The sequence below is a fragment of the Papaver somniferum genome, chromosome 5 (genome assembly GCF_003573695.1).
Source record: "Papaver somniferum cultivar HN1 chromosome 5, ASM357369v1, whole genome shotgun sequence".
In the NCBI taxonomy this organism is placed as follows: Eukaryota; Viridiplantae; Streptophyta; class Magnoliopsida; order Ranunculales; family Papaveraceae; genus Papaver; species Papaver somniferum.
The window spans coordinates 184,254,368-184,272,623 of record NC_039362.1 but is presented as its reverse complement, the minus strand read 5'-3'; positions in this window follow the sequence as shown (position 1 = coordinate 184,272,623).

The window sequence follows — 18,256 nt, the reverse complement described above, 5'->3', positions numbered from 1 at the left end:
GGGTGGAGTCAACCTGAAATCAGGTGTTGGAAACTGCAGAGAATTTCTCATGCAATTTTTTAGGTTGATATTGGTAGCCAGAGTCAGGAGTATAATCATAATGATAAAATGGGCTATCTGGGACACGATATAAGGACACAAACTAAGTATTGTGATCTAACTGCATCCAAAAAGTGTTGTTGACTAAAGTCAGAGTGTCGTTGTGTTATGACTTTTATTGACTTCGACAACAACACCTACTACTTTGACGTTGACTAAAGTTAAGATGTTGTTGTATAACGACTTTGGTTGACTTATACAACGACATATGATAAGTCTTGTATCATTGGTAGGAAAATTCCACCTTCAGGATTTGATCTAAAAAGATGAACGGTTGGATAAAATATCTCATCTCTATCCTTATCTTTATCCCAACAAAGAGAGAGAAAAATAGAACCATTCTACATCACCTCTTTCTCTCCTTCTCCGCTTCTCTCTCCTTCCTTTTCGTCTTCTCCCTGAGGGGCCATCTTTCTCTCTTTCGAGATGAACTCAGAAAAACCTATTTCCTAACATAAAACCTAAATCTACGAGAAACCAATAAACTAATCCCATAATATGCAAACCCATTTTACAGAAATCAAATCTGTCTTTGAAAAACCCATTTTAAAGAAATCAAACCTATCTTTGAATAACCTGATTTCGCAAACGTGTATATTTTGAAACCCAACGAAGAATAAACCATTCAAAGATGATTTTCCAATTTCTGAGAAGTAGAATGATATATTTTGTTTTTGATTTTTAGGTGAATCTGTGAACTATATATTTTGTTAAATTCTGAATTTTAGTTGGAGTTTATCTTTAAAAGTTTGATTTTTTCTGATGTTATTTGTTTCCTTCTTTTCTTTTATTTTTCTGACGTTTGATTTTTTTCGGTTGACTTACAGTGGAGGAAGCTAATAAAGAATTGGGTATATGTATCAGAAGTTTTCGTACGGGGATATGAAGAATCTGGTCTATAAGTGAATTTGATCTATCTTTATCCGAAATGATAAATCCAACAAGAACTCAGACGTATGTCAATATCCTTTTCTTATGATTCTTGTTTTCTTCGTTGTTGTTGTTGTTAAATTAGGAATTTTTATTGGCAATAAGTTTTTTTATCATTCTGGTAATTATGCTTATTATTTATTTTGATTTGCAGACCCATCGGTTTTTTTTTGATTCATAGGTTACTTGGAGTTGAAACATGTTGGTCGGTGTTAGAGATTCCCATGGTAAGGAAGGATTACTAAGAGCAGTGTTGATGGTGGTTTTTAGTTTAGGGTTAAAATCGTAAAACCTTTGTCAAACAGTGACGTCACACTTGAGTAATAATGTCGCCACTAGCACATTTATTAAACCATTCAACATGTCTGCGTAAAATTACCGGGGTACCCTTTTTTTATGTAAATGCCATGCTCCACTGCAGAGCCCTCGGTACTGACTGGCATCATCTCTACACATGCCAGCCGCGCAAGCTAGCCAAACGTGCCAATCACCCGTGCCACATATTTTAAACTAGGGTTTCGACACGCTGAACCCTAATAGCCATATCTCCGCGCCAGAAGACTTCCAACCATGCCAGCCGCACCACCATTCCAATGGCATGCCATGCCAGCCACATCTCCGCGCCAAAGGCATGCCAACCATGCCAGCCGCAACACCGTGCCAATGGCATGCCATGCCATCCACATATCTGCGCCAAAGGCATGCCAACCATGCCAGCCGCACCACCGTGCCAATGACATGCCATGCCAGCCACAACTCTGCGCCAAAGGCATGCCAACCATGCCAGCCGCACCACCGTGCCAATGGCATGCCATGCCAGCCACATATCCACGCCAAAGTCATGCCAACCATGCCAGCTGCACCAGTGTGCCAATGGCATGTCATGCCAGCCACATCTCCGTGCCAAAGGCATACCAACCATGCCAGCCTCACCATAGTGCCAATGGAATGACATCCAGGCCACACCTCCGTACCAAATCCATGCCGACCATGCCTCCATGGCGCTGGATACCAAACGAATGGTTGCAACAATCAACGACAACCCTTCGTTCTGAGATGCTAATCTCAGCCGTCCAAGTTCGCCACCAAACGCGTGGCAACATTTGGCCCAATGCCAAGCCTTAATTTTGGTCGCGCCTAAACTATGCCGAAACCCTAATTTTTGCCGCGCCTAAAACTATGCCAAAATCCTAGCTTGGCCGCGCCTAAACCATGCCAAAGCCATGCCGGCTATGCCTCCATGCCGCTGGCTGCCAAACGAAGGGTTGCAACAATCAACGGCCACCCTTCCTTCTGAGATGCAAATCTCAGCCGTCCAAGTTCGCCACCAAACGCGTGGCAACTTTTGGCCCAATGCCAAGCCCTAATTTTGGCCGTGCCTAAACTATGCCAAAACCCTAATTTTGGCCGTGCCTAAAACTATGCCAAAATCCTAGCTTGGACGCGCCTAAATCATGCCAAAGCCATGCCGGCCATGCCTCCATGCCACTGGCTGCCAAACAGAGGGTTGAAAAAATCAACGGCTACCCCTCCTTCTGATACACAAATCTCAGCCGTACAAGCTTGCCACCAAACCAAACGATTTGTGGAAACCTCTTGGATGCGACGCTAAAGTTCCACGGTTTGTGCTAAACCCTAATTTGGGCCGCGCCAAGAGCATGCACGAGCCGTGCTGGCCATGCCTCCATGCCGCTGGCCGCCAAACGGAGGGTTGCAACAATCAACGGCTACCCCTCCTTCTAAGATGCAAATCTCATCCGTACAAGCTTGCCACCTGTTTGGGGGTAAAAACAATTTCTGCTGATTTTGGTAATTTCGAGTGTGTGGGTGAGAAATGAGTCTAAACCCTAAACAATGTACTGCAATGGAGTACTTTGATTCAAGAGATCAATCTGTAAAAATCCGGCGTAAACCAAGAAATGGCCGTTCCAGACTTGCTTCGGTCATAAAGTGAAGGAGAAGGGTTGGTCTAGGGAGGGAAGCGAAGAGAGTGTTGAGACCAAAATAGTTGATTCGGGAAGAGTAGTTATTTGACGACTTGTATCAGAAAGTGGAAAGCTAACAGATGGGAAAGCTAACAAGTGATTTCTGAGCGTTGTATTCTCCTGACCAAACCTTGTGTTTGGTGGAAACATGTGAGACCTATTTATACAAGTTGCAATAAACGTACCCTGGTCTCGTAAGAAGTGGAAATGGTTGAGTAAATGGAAGAAAGTGGTAACGGGTAACGCCTGGAATTGATGTTTCCATAATGAAGGAAACGTTTCACCATTACTCCTTGTATTTACTAACCACCTCACTCTTATGACACTTTCTTGTAACGGGCGTAGTGTACGCCGCACACTGTAAACCGCCAGACCAATACCCTGATGAGCATCCCCAGTTTGTGACATGTTTTGATGTCTCGAGTGTTTTCGTCGAAAACGTGTAGCATGTTGCTATTGTTTGGAAAATTAAGATTGAGAGGCTTATCGGTTCGGTGGTGACCTTCGACGGCCGAGATTTTGCATCTTGAGAGGAAGGTTAGCCGTTGATTGTGGTTACCTTCCGTTGGTAGCCAGTGGCGTGGCCACGGTGCTGGCATGGATTTTGCATGCTCTTGGCGTGGATAATTAGGGTTTGGTGTCGTGACCAAAGAATTGGCATGGCTAAGTGTGTGCCGTGGCCAAAGAGTTGGCAGTGCAGCCAAAGGCTGCCACAAGTCGTTTGGTGGCAAGTTTGTACGGCTGAGATCTGCATCTCAGGAAGAAGGATGACCGTTGATTTTTGCAACCTTATGTTTGGCAGCCAGCGATATGGAGGCATGGATGGCATGGCCAAATCAGGGCTTTGGCACCGTAGCCAAATTAGGGTGTTGGCACCGTATCCAAGAGTTGGCACTGTAGCCAAGAGATTACCACAAGTCGTTTGGTGGCAAGTTTGTACGGCTAAGATCTGCATCTCAGGAGGAAGGATAGCTGTTGATTGTTGCGACCTTCCATTTAGCAGCCAGCGGCATGGTTGCATGGCCAGTATGGCTTTGGCATGTTTTAGGCGCGTCCAAGCTAGGATTTTGGCATAGTTTTAGACGTGGCCAAAATTAGGGTTTTGGCATAGTTTAGGCGCAACCAAAATTATGGCTTGGCATCGGGCCGAAAGTTTCCACGCGTTTGGTGGCGAAATTGGACGGCTGAGATTTGCCTCTCTAAAGGAAAGGTGGCCGTTGATTATTGCAACCCTTCGTTTGGCAGCCAGCGGCATGGAGACATGGCCGAAAAAGCTTTGGCATGGTTTAGGCGCGGCCAAGCTAGGATTTTGGCATAATTTTAGGCGCGACCAAAATTTAGGGTTTTGGCGTGGCCAAAATTAGGGATTGGCACTGAGCCAAAAGTTTCCACGCGCTTGGTGGAGAACTTGTACGGCTGAGATTTGCATCTCAGAAGGAAGGGTGGTCGTTGATTGTTGCAACCATTCGTTTGGCAGCCAGCGGCATGGATACATGACCGGCATGGCTTTGGCATGGTTTGGGCGCGGCCAAGCTAGGATTTTGGCATAGTTTAGGCGCGGCCAAAATTAGGGATTGACATTGGGCCAAAAGTTTCCACGTGTTTGGTGGCGAAATTGGACGACTGAGATTTGCATCTCAGAAGGAAGGGTGGTCGTTGATTGTTGCAACCCTTCGTTTGGTAATCGGCGGCATGGAGGCATGGCCAACATGGCTTTGGTGCGGAGGTGTGGATGGCATGGCATGCCATTGGCACTATGGTGCGGCTGGCATGGTTGTTATGCCTTTGGCGTGGGGATGTGGCTGGCATGGCATTCCATTGGCACAGTGGCGCGGCTGGCATGGTTGGCATGACTTTGGCGCGGAGATGTGTCTGGCATGGCATGCCATTGGCACAGTGGTGCGGTTGGAATGGTTGGCATACCTTTGGCGCGGAGATGTGTGATAGACGCATTTTTGTGTCTAATTTGTCCTCAATGTTCCGTATTGTTAGTACTCGATTTCGTACTTATTATGGTGTTTTGGGTGTTTGTAGGTATTTTTTGGACCAGACCATTAGACCAACCGGAGTAAATTCAATAAATTCGACCACTGGTGCCCTTGTATATGCCAGTTGTGTTGACCTAGAGTTAGGTTTATCGATCAATGGTCCCCTTGTATATGCTAGTTGTGTTGATATTAGTCAGACCAGTATCTCAGTCCATTAGGATAGGTCCACCTTGGAAGAGGCCTTCAGACAGATATGGAAAACACCGTTCACTTTTAACCATCTCTTTATCCATCTTCTTAATCTTTCCATGTGATTGGTTGACTCCGGTTATGATGCACAGAAACTATCTGAGTAGAGCTCTGTTACTTATATATGAATTTTAGTATGCTGAGTGCAAACTCGTGTACAACAATTGGAATTTCGCATTAGGGTACTTCCTCCTGCAGTCAATGAGAGTATGCCAACCAAGGAGATTCTTTATTGCTTTCCAAGGTTCTGCGTAGATAGATAGGGTCTGGAGTAAAGGTTTTGTGGGTACACCTATGGTAAACCCTTCGGAGACAACACTCCGCCACTAGGGCCACCTAGTGGTTTAACGGCTTGCTGCACGTGCTAAGTGTAGTCATTTTTATTTTCTAGATTAGATTTGGTCGAACACTAGCAAATAATAAGTTTGGGGGTATTTAATAGACGCATTTTTGTGTCTAATTTGTCCTCAATGTTCCGTATTGTTAGTACTCGATTTCGTACTTATTATGGTGTTTTTGGTGTTTGTAGATATTTTTTGAAAATAAATATTGTTGGAAAATTCGGCTCGAAAAGTTGCTCGGAGTACCCCTGGAGGACATTTGCTATATGGACCCCCACCTTTGCTAAGGAGCACCCAAGGCTATGTGTAGCCTATTTGTCTATAGCACCCACTGGTTATTTGGCACCCAAGACGTTGGATAAGGGCTACCCATCTTCATCGTTTCAAAACTCTGGTTTATGCGGGAAACAATGGCAGCAAGAACACATTTCTGGTTCGAGTTTTTGGTGATAATTTAGGCCAGACTCAATAGCTGGAATTGCATGGGAAGACTTGACTGAACCTAACAGGATTGGTATGGGTCATCGGTTCGACTAAATTTGGCTAAAACCCGTATTGAAGTGAAGCAACGAAGATACATGCGAACACGACCTGGATGGAGATATTCACGGGATTTGGAGTCTGAGTCATGCAGAGACGTGTTGGAACGTGTTTGCAGAGATTTAACGCGTGCAGGAGAAGAAAAAGGGAAGAAAATATTCCCGAGAATATTTTCTTTTACTTCCGAGTATTGGAAGGATTTTCCGGAGGAATGAGCGAATATTCTTGTCCCTGTTGAGTATAAATACCCTATTAGGGTATCACAAAAGACCACCAGAGGCAGTCGTTCATGCTACAGTGACAACGACAGTCACACGAGGGTCGCAGAGATACAACAACAATAACAGTTCAATTTTATCGTTCTTTGTAACAATGTTTTGCAACAATTATAAACGTTGCAAACACCCGATTTTCATTATTTTCTCTCCATTTCAATGTGGCTGGCATGGCATGCTATTGGCACTATGGTGCGGCTGGCATGGTTGGTATGCCTTTGGCGCGGAGATGTGGCTGGCATGGCATGTCATTGGCACTATGGTGCGACTGGCATGGTTGGTATGCCTTTGGCGCGGAGATATGGCTGGCATGGCATGCCATTGGCACGGTGGTGCGGCTGGCATGGCATGCCATTGGCACGGTGGTGCGGCTGGCATGGTTGGTATTCCTTTGGTGCGGAGATGTGGCTGGCATGGCATGCTATTGGCACTATGGTGCGGCCAACATGGTTAGTATTCCTTTGGTGCGGATATGCGGCTGGTATGGCATGCCATTGGCACAGTGGTGCAGATGGCATGGTTGGCATTCCTTTGGCGCGGAGATGTGGCTGGCGTGGTATGCCTTTTGCGCGGAGATGTGGCTGGCATGGCTGGCATGCCGTTGGCACGATGGTGCGGCTGGCAGGGTATGCCTTTGGCGGGAGATGTGGCTGGCATGGACGGCATGCCGTTGGCATGGTGGAGCGGCTGGCACGATATGCCTTTGGCACGGAGATGTGGCTGGCATGTCTAGCATGCCGTTGGCACGGTGGTGCGGCTGGCATGGTATGCCTTTGGTGCGGAGATGCGATAATTAGGGTTTAACATGTCGAAACCCTAATTAGAATATACGATATGTGCGGTTAGCATGGTTGGCTATCATGCGCAGTTGGCATGTGCAGAGATGATGCCAGTCAATACTGAGGGTTCTGCCGTGGAACATAGCATGTATATAAAAAAAGGTACCCTGGTAAATTTCTCGTAGACGTATTGAAAGGCTCAATAAATGTGCTAGTAGAGATATTAGTACTCAAGGCTTCGTTTCTTTACAGAGTGACATCACGTCAGGCCTAGGTTTTACGATTTTAACCCTAAGCTTTAAACCACCATCAACATTAAGTCCGCTTCTTAGCTTGGAACATGGGAATTGTTGCGAGGTAAGCATGAGATGGTGACAGACAAAGGAGAAATCGAAACGGCAAGTCATGAAGAGATAGTTAGGAAGATCCGAATAACCTTTTTCGGGAGGCAAAGAGCATCCGTTGACTGAAGTTGTAGAAGGTGGGCATTAGTTTGGCTTGCCCGTCTGCCATCTTGGCTCAGCTTGGGAACGCGAAGTTGTTGGTTAAGATTGGCACGGAACGGAGCCGTAGGCACAGGATTAGCGAGAAATGGAGCCGTTAGCATAAGATTGGGGTGATATGGAGCCGCTGGCGTAGGCTTGGCATGGGATTTTGTTTGCTCCCACTCGGTACGCGTACTGTTGGTGCAATCGTCTATGGGTGGAGAAGTTGTGCTGGAAGGACGTAAGCTGCTAGCGATGGAAATGATGCAAGCTACTGGTTCTGCAAGGATGCAAGCTGCTTGCGATGGAAAGGATGCAAGCTACTGGCGCTGGAAAGGATGCAAGATGCTGGCGCTATAAAGATGCAATATGCTGGTGCTGGAAGGGATGCACGCTGCTGGTGATGGAAGGAAGTAGGATGCTGGCGTTGGAAAGGATGCAGGCTGCTGGCGCTGGGAAGGATGCACGCTGCTGGCGCTGGGAAGGATGCACGCGGCTGGCGCTGGAAGAATGTAGGCTGCTGGCGTTGGAAGGGACGCAGGCTGCTGGCGCTGGAAGGGATGAAAGTTGCCGGCACTGGAAAGATGCAAGCTGCTGGAACTTCGGCTATCAAACGGTGGTGATGGCGCCTGACAACTTTGTCTAAATTAGGGTTTGGCATGCCGAAACCCTAATTAGTTTCCTTTACTAAAATCGATTTAGAGTTCTCTTACGAACTCGAATTTTGATGGTCCGACCCTCCATTCTGATCGGAAAATAATTTCCTATCTCCCTACGCGAGAATATTTAAGTTTTGAGCTCGTTTAGGAGGTGAAAACAGTTCGACAGTAAAACTCAGGAAGAATTCAGGAGGGATGTTGCGGGCCTGAGGTAGCATAGTCGCGCCATGGAGCAAGAAGGAATCTTTATTTTGTGCAAACTCTAGAAACTCCATCCGCATGAAAAGAGGTATCCACCATCTTCTGTTTTCAGTTTCCCATCCGGATCCGTGATTTCGTCTGCAGTGTCTCTCCAGTTGATTCCAAAATTTACCAAACTCCATTGCATTCTTGGGACGGATGGCTGAAACATATGCTCGACAACGATCATGTCAGGGCTAATCTTGGAGATTGTGGTTGCGTTGTCGGTTCATCCTTGACTTTAGGTTGTTCATTTCCTGAACTATCTGATCGCGATGACAATGTGTTGTGGATGCTTGTATGGTCGAAATCTTCCGGAGCTACTAGATGAAATAGATGAGTTGGGAGACGTTCTGTTGCTGATGTGCTGCTATCAAGTCTTGAAGGACTTTGTTCTAAGCGACATCCTTCGAACCATCTTATGAATCTTGGACTATCGTATGGAATGGGATGCGGTGAGCAGTCCCCAGTTATACTTCTGTTAGATCCGATGGCACGGCCGAATATGTGAATGTATCTTTGTGGCGTGCTTTTGGAGTCTTCAATGCACATGTACGGCTTCATGTTGAGAAATCCCTGCATCTTGTGAAACTTCGACAGTGATGATGTTGAAATTAGAAATAACCTGGTTGGGGGGAGTGAAAACGTCTCATGCTGGTAGTCCCTATGTGTAGCCTACTTTCATTGCATTGCCTTGAATCCACGTCCACAGGATTTGATACAAGATTATTGTACTCTTCTGGATGTGACGCTAGGATGCCCAGAATATCACATGGACGAAATATTCTGGATAGCGAAGAGGTAGAAATGAGGGAGTTATGTTTTTTTATCGTGGATCTCTCCGTTTCTTCAAGAAAATGTATCGGCCGCGTCTTTGGAGTTATCTCATGAGTCTTTGACGGTTGTCAGGATGGACTGCGATGAGCAGTCCCCAGTCACACTTTTTTTTTTAGTTTCTGAAGTTGTTTCCTCTGAGCAGGCTTGGGATCCACTGCGGACTCGTAAAGTGTTGCAGGCGTCTTGTAGACAGAGAGGTGATGATATTCTTACGCCACACCTTTGAAAGGTATATGTCCTTGTCGTGGATATAACCTTTTGGTTGACCGTGTCTTCTAAGATTTGAAAATGAAGGGATTCTGTGTAGATCCTCAGTCCCCAAGTGTGGTTTACATGTTTCCACCTTTGAAGTGATTGTTGCTATGGTGAAGCTCTGGATGGTATTTACAAACGATCGACAATAGTTCTTGGCAGCAGATGTGATCAGAAGAGAGTACATTGTCGTGGGAACAAAGTAGGTTGGCTGGAATTATATGGGCATCCATGGAAGTAAATGGATTGCCTGGATACGCAAGCGAGCAAACTGTCCATGACCACGAGATTTGGCGGGATGGATCAAAAGGTGGCCACGACTACGAAAATTGGCTGGCTGCGATCATGATCCTTGACAGGGAGAGCAGCGTCCACGAGCACGAACCTTGGCAGGAAGGAGGCATTGAAGCGACTTCGGCTCTTGGAGAGGACGTTGAAACTTATGGAGAAAAATTTTGAAGCTTTGGCTTCGGATACTGGAGCGAACGTTGAAGCGGATCCGCTGCTGGAGGACGTTGAAGTGGAACGACTTCTGGAGAGAACGTTGAAGTGTATCCATTGCTGGATGAATTTGAAGCGGAGCCGCTACTAGAGGATTGTTGAAGCGCATCCGCTGCCTAAGGACGTTGAAGTGGAGCGACTTCTAGAGAGAACGTTGAAGCGGCTCCTTATCTTCGATTGACGACATGTGCAATATGACTGGACACACCGTCTCCGAGGATGTAATCTCAAGCTGGAAGTTCCATCGTGACATGTGCGTAGACTACAAGTTCAACGCTCCCTAGTTTGTTGAGGGTTTTACCGAGATCCAAAAGTTGCAGGCCGAGGCGATCGAAGGCCCTTCTGTGGATGTGATCAAACAACATGAAGCGGAAATCGAAAGGTTGTCCAAAAAGTTGAAGCTGAAAGGGACGGATCTCCAAAGCACGAAGGCGGCTTTCTCTAAGAAGAGCAATCCACTGCTGAATGTTTTCTCTTGAATGTACTTCTGTCTTCTGAACTTTTTTTGCTTAGGTGTTTTTTTTTTGAAGGCAAACAAAACGCCTAGTTTATGGTTTGGTTTTCTGGATTTTTGGGTTGATATATAATTGTTTCCTATGAGGGTTTTGGATTATTCTTTGGGATGAATTATTTTAGAATAATGTTGTTTTGATTATGACTGTAAGTAGCACAAAAATTCCAGGAGAGTCATGGAACCATGAATGTTGTATGAGAGTGGAAAGTATAAGATGAAATTTGGGAATAACATGGTGTTTGGTTTCAACGCGGAAACCTAAAGTAATCGGTTATGTATTTTGCCTGACAAGACTTACTTGCTTTTAGGGTCCCCCCCAATAAAATGGATCCCAGGGTGTAAGTTCGAGTTTTATTGGTGACGTCGTGTTGCTCGCGAGAAGTCCCCAGTCATTCCCCGTCGTGTGATAACTGATAACTGAGTCGTTTGGTGACTGAGCCATTGATCCTCGAGTGGATCATTTGCTTATACCATCTTAGAAGTCCCCAATCACTCCTTGTCATGTGATAACTGGTAACTGGGACGCCTGGTAACTGAGTCGTTGATCCCTGAGCGGCTCGTTTGCTTCTACCACCTTGATATCTGGGTTGAAGAATGAAATCAGTAATTCGAAATTGATATTATAACCGAGAGATTAATCTCCCTCGGTGGTCGCCAATTGTTTGAGGGTGAAAACAGTTTCTGCTGATTTTGGTAATTTCGAGTATGTGGGTGAGAAACGAGTTTAAACCCTAAAAAATGTACTGCAAGGGAGTACTTTGATTCGAGAGATCAATCTTTACAAATACGGACTAAACCAAGAAATGACAGTTCCAGACTTGCTTCGGTCACAAAGTGAAGTAGAAGGGTTGGTCTAGGGAGGGAAGCGAAGAGAGTGTTGAGACCAGAATAGTTGATTTGGGAAGAGTAGTTGTTTGACGACTTGTATCAGAAAGTGGAAAGCTAACAGATGGGAAAGCTAACAAGTGATTTCTGAGTGTTGTATTCTCCTGAACAAACCTTGTGTTTGGTGGAAACATGTGAGACCTATTTATACAAGTCACAAGAAACGTACCCTGGTCTCGTAAGAAGTGGAAACGGTTGAGTAAATGGAAGAAAACGGTAACGGGTAACGCCTGGAATTGATGTTTCCATAATGAAGGAAACGTTTCACCATTACTCCTTGTATTTACTAACCACCTCACTCTTATGACACTTTCTTGTAACGGGCGTAGTGTACGCCGCACGCTGTAAACCGCCAGACCAATACCCTGATGAGCATCCCCCAGTTTGTGACATGTTTTGATGTCTCGAGTGTTTTCGTGGAAAACGTGTAACATGTTGCTATTGTTTGGAAAGTTAAGATTGAGAGGCTTACCGGTGTGGTGGTGACCTTCGATGGCCGAGATTTTGCATCTTGAGAGGAAAGTTAACCGTTGATTGTGGTTACCTTCCGTTGGTAGCCAGTAGCGTGGCCACGGTACTGGCATGGCTTGTGCATGTTCTTGGCGTGGATAATTAGGGTTTGGAGCCATGACCAAATAATTGGCATGGCTAAGTGTGTGCCATGTCTAAAGAGTTGGTAGTGCAACCAAAGGTTGCCACAAGTCGTTTGGTGGCAAGTTTGTACGGCTGAGATCTTCATTTCAGGGGGAAGGATAGCCGTTGATTGTTGCGACCTTCCGTTTGGAAGCCAGCGGCATGGAGGCATGGCTGGCATGGTTTTGGCGTGGCCAAATTTGGGCTTTGGCACCGTGGCCAAATTTGGGCTTTGGCACCGTGGCCAAATTAGGGTTTTGGCACCGTAGCCCAGAGATTATCACAAGTCGTTTGGTGGCAAGTTTGTACGGCTGAGATCTGCATCTTAGGAGGAAGGATAGCCATTGATTGTTGCGACCTTCCGTTTGGCAGCCAGCGGCATAGTTGCATGGACGGTATGGCTTTGGCATGTTTTAGGCGCGACCAAGCTAGGATTTTGGTATAATTTTAGGCGCGGCCAAAATTAGGGTTTTGGCGTAGTTTAGGCGCGGCCAAAATTAGGGCTTGGCATTGGGCCAAAAGTTGCCACGTGTTTGGTGGCGAACTTGGACGACTGAGATTTGCATCTCAGAAGGAAGGGTGGTCGTTGATTTTTGAAACCCTTCGTTTGGCATCCAGCGACATGGACACATGGCCGGCATGGCTTTGGCATGGTTTTGGCGCATCCAAGCTAGGATTTTGGCATAGTTTTTGGCGCGACCAAAATTTAGGGTTTTGGCATAGTTTAGGCGCAACCAAAATTAGGGCTTGGCATTGGGCCAAAAGTTGCCACGCGCTTGGTGGCGAACTTGTACGGCTCAGATTTGCATCTCAGAAGGAAAGGTGACCGTTGATTGTTGCAACCCTTCATTTGGCAGCCAACGGCATGGAGACATGGCCGACATGGATTTGAAATGGTTTTGGCGCGGCCAAGCTAGGATTTTGGCATAGTTTTAGGCGCGGCCAAATTTGGATTTTGGCATAGTTTAGGCGCCGCTAAAATTAGGGCTTGGCATTGGGAAAAAGTTACCACGCGTTTGGTGGCGAACTTGGACGGCTGAGATTTGCATCTTAGAAGGAAAGGTGGCCATTGATTGTTGCAACCCTTTGTTTGGTAGCCAGCGGCATGGAGGCATGGCCAACATGGCTTTGGTGCGGAGGTGTGGATGGCATGGCATGCCATTGGAACTATGGTGCGGCTGGCATGGTTGTTATGCCTTTGGCGCGGGGATGTGGCTGGCATGGCATGCCATTGGCACAGTGGCGCGGCTGGCATGGTTGGCATGCCTTTAGCGCAGAGATGTGGCTGGCATGGCATGCCATTAGCACGGTGGTGTGGATGGCATGGTTGGAATGCCTTTGGCGCGGAGATGTGGCTGGCATGACATTGGCACTATGGTGCGGCTGGCATGGTTGGTATGCCTTTGGCGCGGAGATGTGGTTGGCATGGCATGCAATTGGCACTATGGTGCGGCTGGCATGGTTGGTATACCTTTGGCGCGGAGATGTGGATGGCATGGCATGCCATTGGCACGGTGGTGCGGCTGGCATGGTTGGCATGCCTTTGGCGTGGAGATGTGGCTGGCATGGCATTCCGTTGGCACTATGGTGCGGCTGGCATGGTTGGTATGCCTTTGGCGTGGAGATGTGGATGACATGGCATGCCATTGGCAAAATGGTGCGGCTGGAATGGTTGGTATGCCTTTGGCGCGGAGATGTGGCTGGCATGGCATGCCATTGGCACAGTGGTGCGGCTGGCATGGTTGGAATGCCTTTGGCGCGGAGATGCGGCTGTCATGGCTGAAATGCCGTTGGCACGATGGTGCGGCCGGGATAGTATGCCTTTGGCGCGGAGATGTGGCTGGCATGGCTGGCATGCCGTTGGCAGGGTGGTGCGGCTGAAACGGTATTCCTTTGGCGCAGAGATGGGGCCGGCATGGCTGGCATGCCATTGGAACGGTGGTGCGGCTGGCACGGTATGCCTTTGGCGCGGAGATGTGGCTGGCATGTCGTTGGCACGGTGGTGCGGCTAGCATGGTATGCCTTTGGCGCGGAGATGCGGAAATTAGGGTTTAACATGTCGAAACCCTAATTAGAATATACGACATGCGCGGTTAGCATGCTTGGATAGCATGCGCGGTTGGCATGTGCGGAGATGATGCCAGTCATACTGAGGGTTATGCCGTGGAACATATCATGTATATAAAAAAATGTACCCTGGTAAATTTCTCGTAGACGCATTGAAAGGCTCAATAAATGTTCTAGTGGAGATATTGGTACTCACGGCTTCGTTTCTTTACAGAGTGACGTCACGTCAGGCCTAGGTTTTACGATTTTAACCCTAAGCTTAAAATCACCATCAACACCACCAAACCAAACGATTTGTGGCAACCTCTTGGCTGCGATGCCAAAGTTCCACGGTTTGTGCCAAACCCTAATTTGGGTCGCGCCAAGAGTATGCATGAGCCGTGCTGGCCATGCCTCCATGCCGCTAGCCGCCAAACAGAGGGTTGCAACAATCAACGGCCACCCCTCCTTCTGAGATGCAAATATCAGCCATACAAGCTTGCTACCAAACGACTTGTGGAAATCTCTTGGCTATGTTGTCAACTCTTTGGCCACGGCACACACTTAGCTATGCCAATTCTTTGGTCACGGCACCAAACCCTAATCAGCCACGCCAAGAGCATGCGCAAGCCATGACAACACCATGTCCACGCCACTGGCTACCAAACGGAAAGTAACCACAATCAACGGCTAATATTCCTCTCAAGATGCAAAATCTCGGCCGTCGAAGGTCACCACCGAACCGGCAATCCTCTCAATCTTAACTTGTCAAACAATAACAGCATGCTACATGTTTTCCACGAAAACACTCGAGACATCAAACACATGTTACAAAACTCGGGGATGCTCATCAGGGTATTGATCTGGCGGTTTACAACGTGCAGCGTGCACTACGCCCAAGAAAGTGTCATAAGAGTGAGGCGGTTAGTAAATACAGGAAGTAATGGTGAAACGTTTCCTTCATTATGGAAACATCAATTCCAGGCGTTACCCGTTACCGCTTTCTTCCGTTTACTCAACCGTTTCCACTTCTTACGAGACTTGGGTACGTTTTGTTGCGACTTGTATAAATAGGTCTCACCTATTTCCACCAAAGAACAAGTTTTGGTCAGGAGAATACAACACTGAGAAATCACCTGTTAGCTTTCCACATTGCTAGAGTTTCACTTTCTGATACAAGTCGTAAAACAACCACTCTTCTAGAATCAACTATTCTGGTCTCAACACTCTCTTCGCTTCTCTCCCCAAGACCAACCCTTCTCCTTCACTTTGTGACCGAAGCAAGTCTGGAACGACCATTTCTTGGTTTAGGCCGGATTTGTGCAGATTGATCTCTCGAATTTAAAGTACTCCCGTGCAGTACATTGTTTAAGGTTTAGACTCGTTTCTCATCCATACACGAAATTACCAAAATCAGTAGAAACCGTTTTCACCCTCAAACACCATGATATATTTGACTGTACAGTTAAGTTGAATTTCTTCTGATCGACGTCCTTTGAGAATTGTTAATCAATTTTTATAATCGTTGGGCTTAAAGTACGGTTGTGTTGATTATTGTTATGGGTTGGGTGTAATTTTGAAAGGCGATTTATTTGTTTAGATTATATGTTCCGTGTAGAAAAAAGAGCATTCTTATCATGTTAGTTGGATGAAATTTGGGTTTCAGACTACATTATATGCTATTGCCTTTAAAATTACATGTGGATTAGTGTTTGGTTTATACAACATCGGTATATGGCGATTAGATCAGTTGTGTACATGTGATTCTTGGGATTAATTGTAGTGCCTTTGGCTCAATGATTATATGCCTTGTCGAGTTCTCGATTTTTTTTGTTAATTTGATGTAGTGTAAGTTATGGACTAGTACTGAGAAAACTACTACCAAGACTAACAAGACTGCCACGTTTCTTTTGAGAAAACTAACAAGACTGCGATCCCATTATTGTTACAGTGGGTGGTTTCTCAAGTATTTTAAATGATGTGTTCTAATACTAAGATCGCCAGTAGGTTCGGGAGCTCCTAGGGTATACTGATGTGTTCTCAAGTATTGTGAAAGGTCTGACTTCGGGGGTATACGGGGTCTTCTTATAGAACTCCTCTGATGCCTAGTTGCCAATACGTCCCTGGTCTGACCTTGTAGACTATGTTTGGCCGTAATGCTCGATATGTTTAGGTGGAAATATCTTGGTTTAAACTCGCTTTTCATTAGGGCCTCATGATGTTAACATTTCCTATTTTACTGTTGGTAGTTTTTATGATATAGTGAGTTAGAGGGAGGTTTTTTTATGCGAAGAGGCATGACTATGTAAGAATGTAAACATCTTTAGTGAAGTATTTATTAATAGCTTTAATGATGCAAGCTCTAAAATTATATGAATTGCATTGGTATTTTGGTCTTTATATTTCAGGTTTGTTACTTTTTATTTGCATTAAGTTGGTGGAGGACTTCATATTATTTGCTTTATGTTTGTCCTGTGATGAATGTGTGCTGGTTTTCTTGATTTCAGAGTCCAACAATTATAGCTTTTAATGGTGGAAGAATGAAACCTCAAACTTGCAAGGAAATACCAATATTGGTACATTTATTGTCATGTGCTTCATAGAGAGTAAGGTGTTTCATTTTTGCAGCTTGTATCTTCCATTATTGTTACCTATGCTTCAATTTTCTGAATTGTTTCTTGTTGATATGTAGGTTTTTTTGTATGTACTGCTTATATTCTGCGATGTCATCTCGCCAAGCTGCATACAGATTTTTAGTGCCTGAATTGTGTAAGCACACTTAGAGGTCAATCTCTTTCCTAATTAGGTATAATATACTGTTTTAGTGCCTGAATTATGTAAGCACACATAGAGGTCAATCTCGCTATGTTTACTAATGCCAGATAGTTTCTATTGTAGAAAATGATAGCAGGAGAAGACACTTGGACGTTGTAGAGCGCCAAGTGACAACAGTCTACAGAAATGAAGAAATCTCTGTGACAAACCGTAAGTTTTGTGCCTAAAAGACCCTCCTCATCTTTACCTAGAGCCTTATGTAAACTTACTATTGAGAACTAATCATGTTATCAGTCAGTGTAACCTAACGTTAAAATAACACCTACTTTTACTAGTTTCTTGATGATCATTGTTTGCCTATGTCCTTACATGCCACTACTGACTTCATTGAACCCTGATATATCTTGCACATTGTTTATCAAGTCCGTTAAATTGACCCGGCCATGTTGCAGACGCACCATTTCCAACAAATATATGCTTCGTTTAATGATTTTACATTCAGCTTTATTAAGGTTGATTCTGCATTGATGTTAATTTCCAAGTTATGACCTCTTTGCAGTTAAACTTTTAATGTCCAAACTTACTTTTTCTACAGGTACTGGCAAGTTCTAAATTGGGCATGTCATTTCATTTTTATTGGGTTGGTCTGCACTGACTGTTAGAAAGCATTATCCTTTTAGAACTTATAATGGTGTGAATTCAATATTTGACTAGATTTCTTTTGGTGTTTTTGAGTATGTGTAAACCTAGCATATAAGGTCTGACTTATTCTTCTTCTGAATGTAGTTTGATATCTTCATGGATGACGGCACTCTGTTCCCGATGGTCTCATGAGGCTAATTGATGTCATGGTTGATGGTAAGATCGTTGTTCCTGCTAGATATAGAAATGGTTGAAATAGTTGTGCGTCTACAGTTCTGCTCTCACGCAAGCTAGTGCCAAGATCCTAATGACTGAAACTGTTGAAATTCTCGGGACTTGTATCACTTAAGAAACCTTAATAATTAGAAGTTTTTTTTTAATGATTTTGGACAAAATTTACGAGTACAGTTCAATGTAATCAAGCTGTGATTTGGTATTAGACGAATCAGGTTCTATATGGAATTTGAATTTGAGAATTTGAATTTCACTTGAATTTGAGAACTTGAGTAAGTTCATTTGAATTTGAATTGTCATTTAAATTTCAGTTTAATTTGAGTTTCATTTTAGTACAATTTGAATTTGAATCAGAATTATTTCCGCC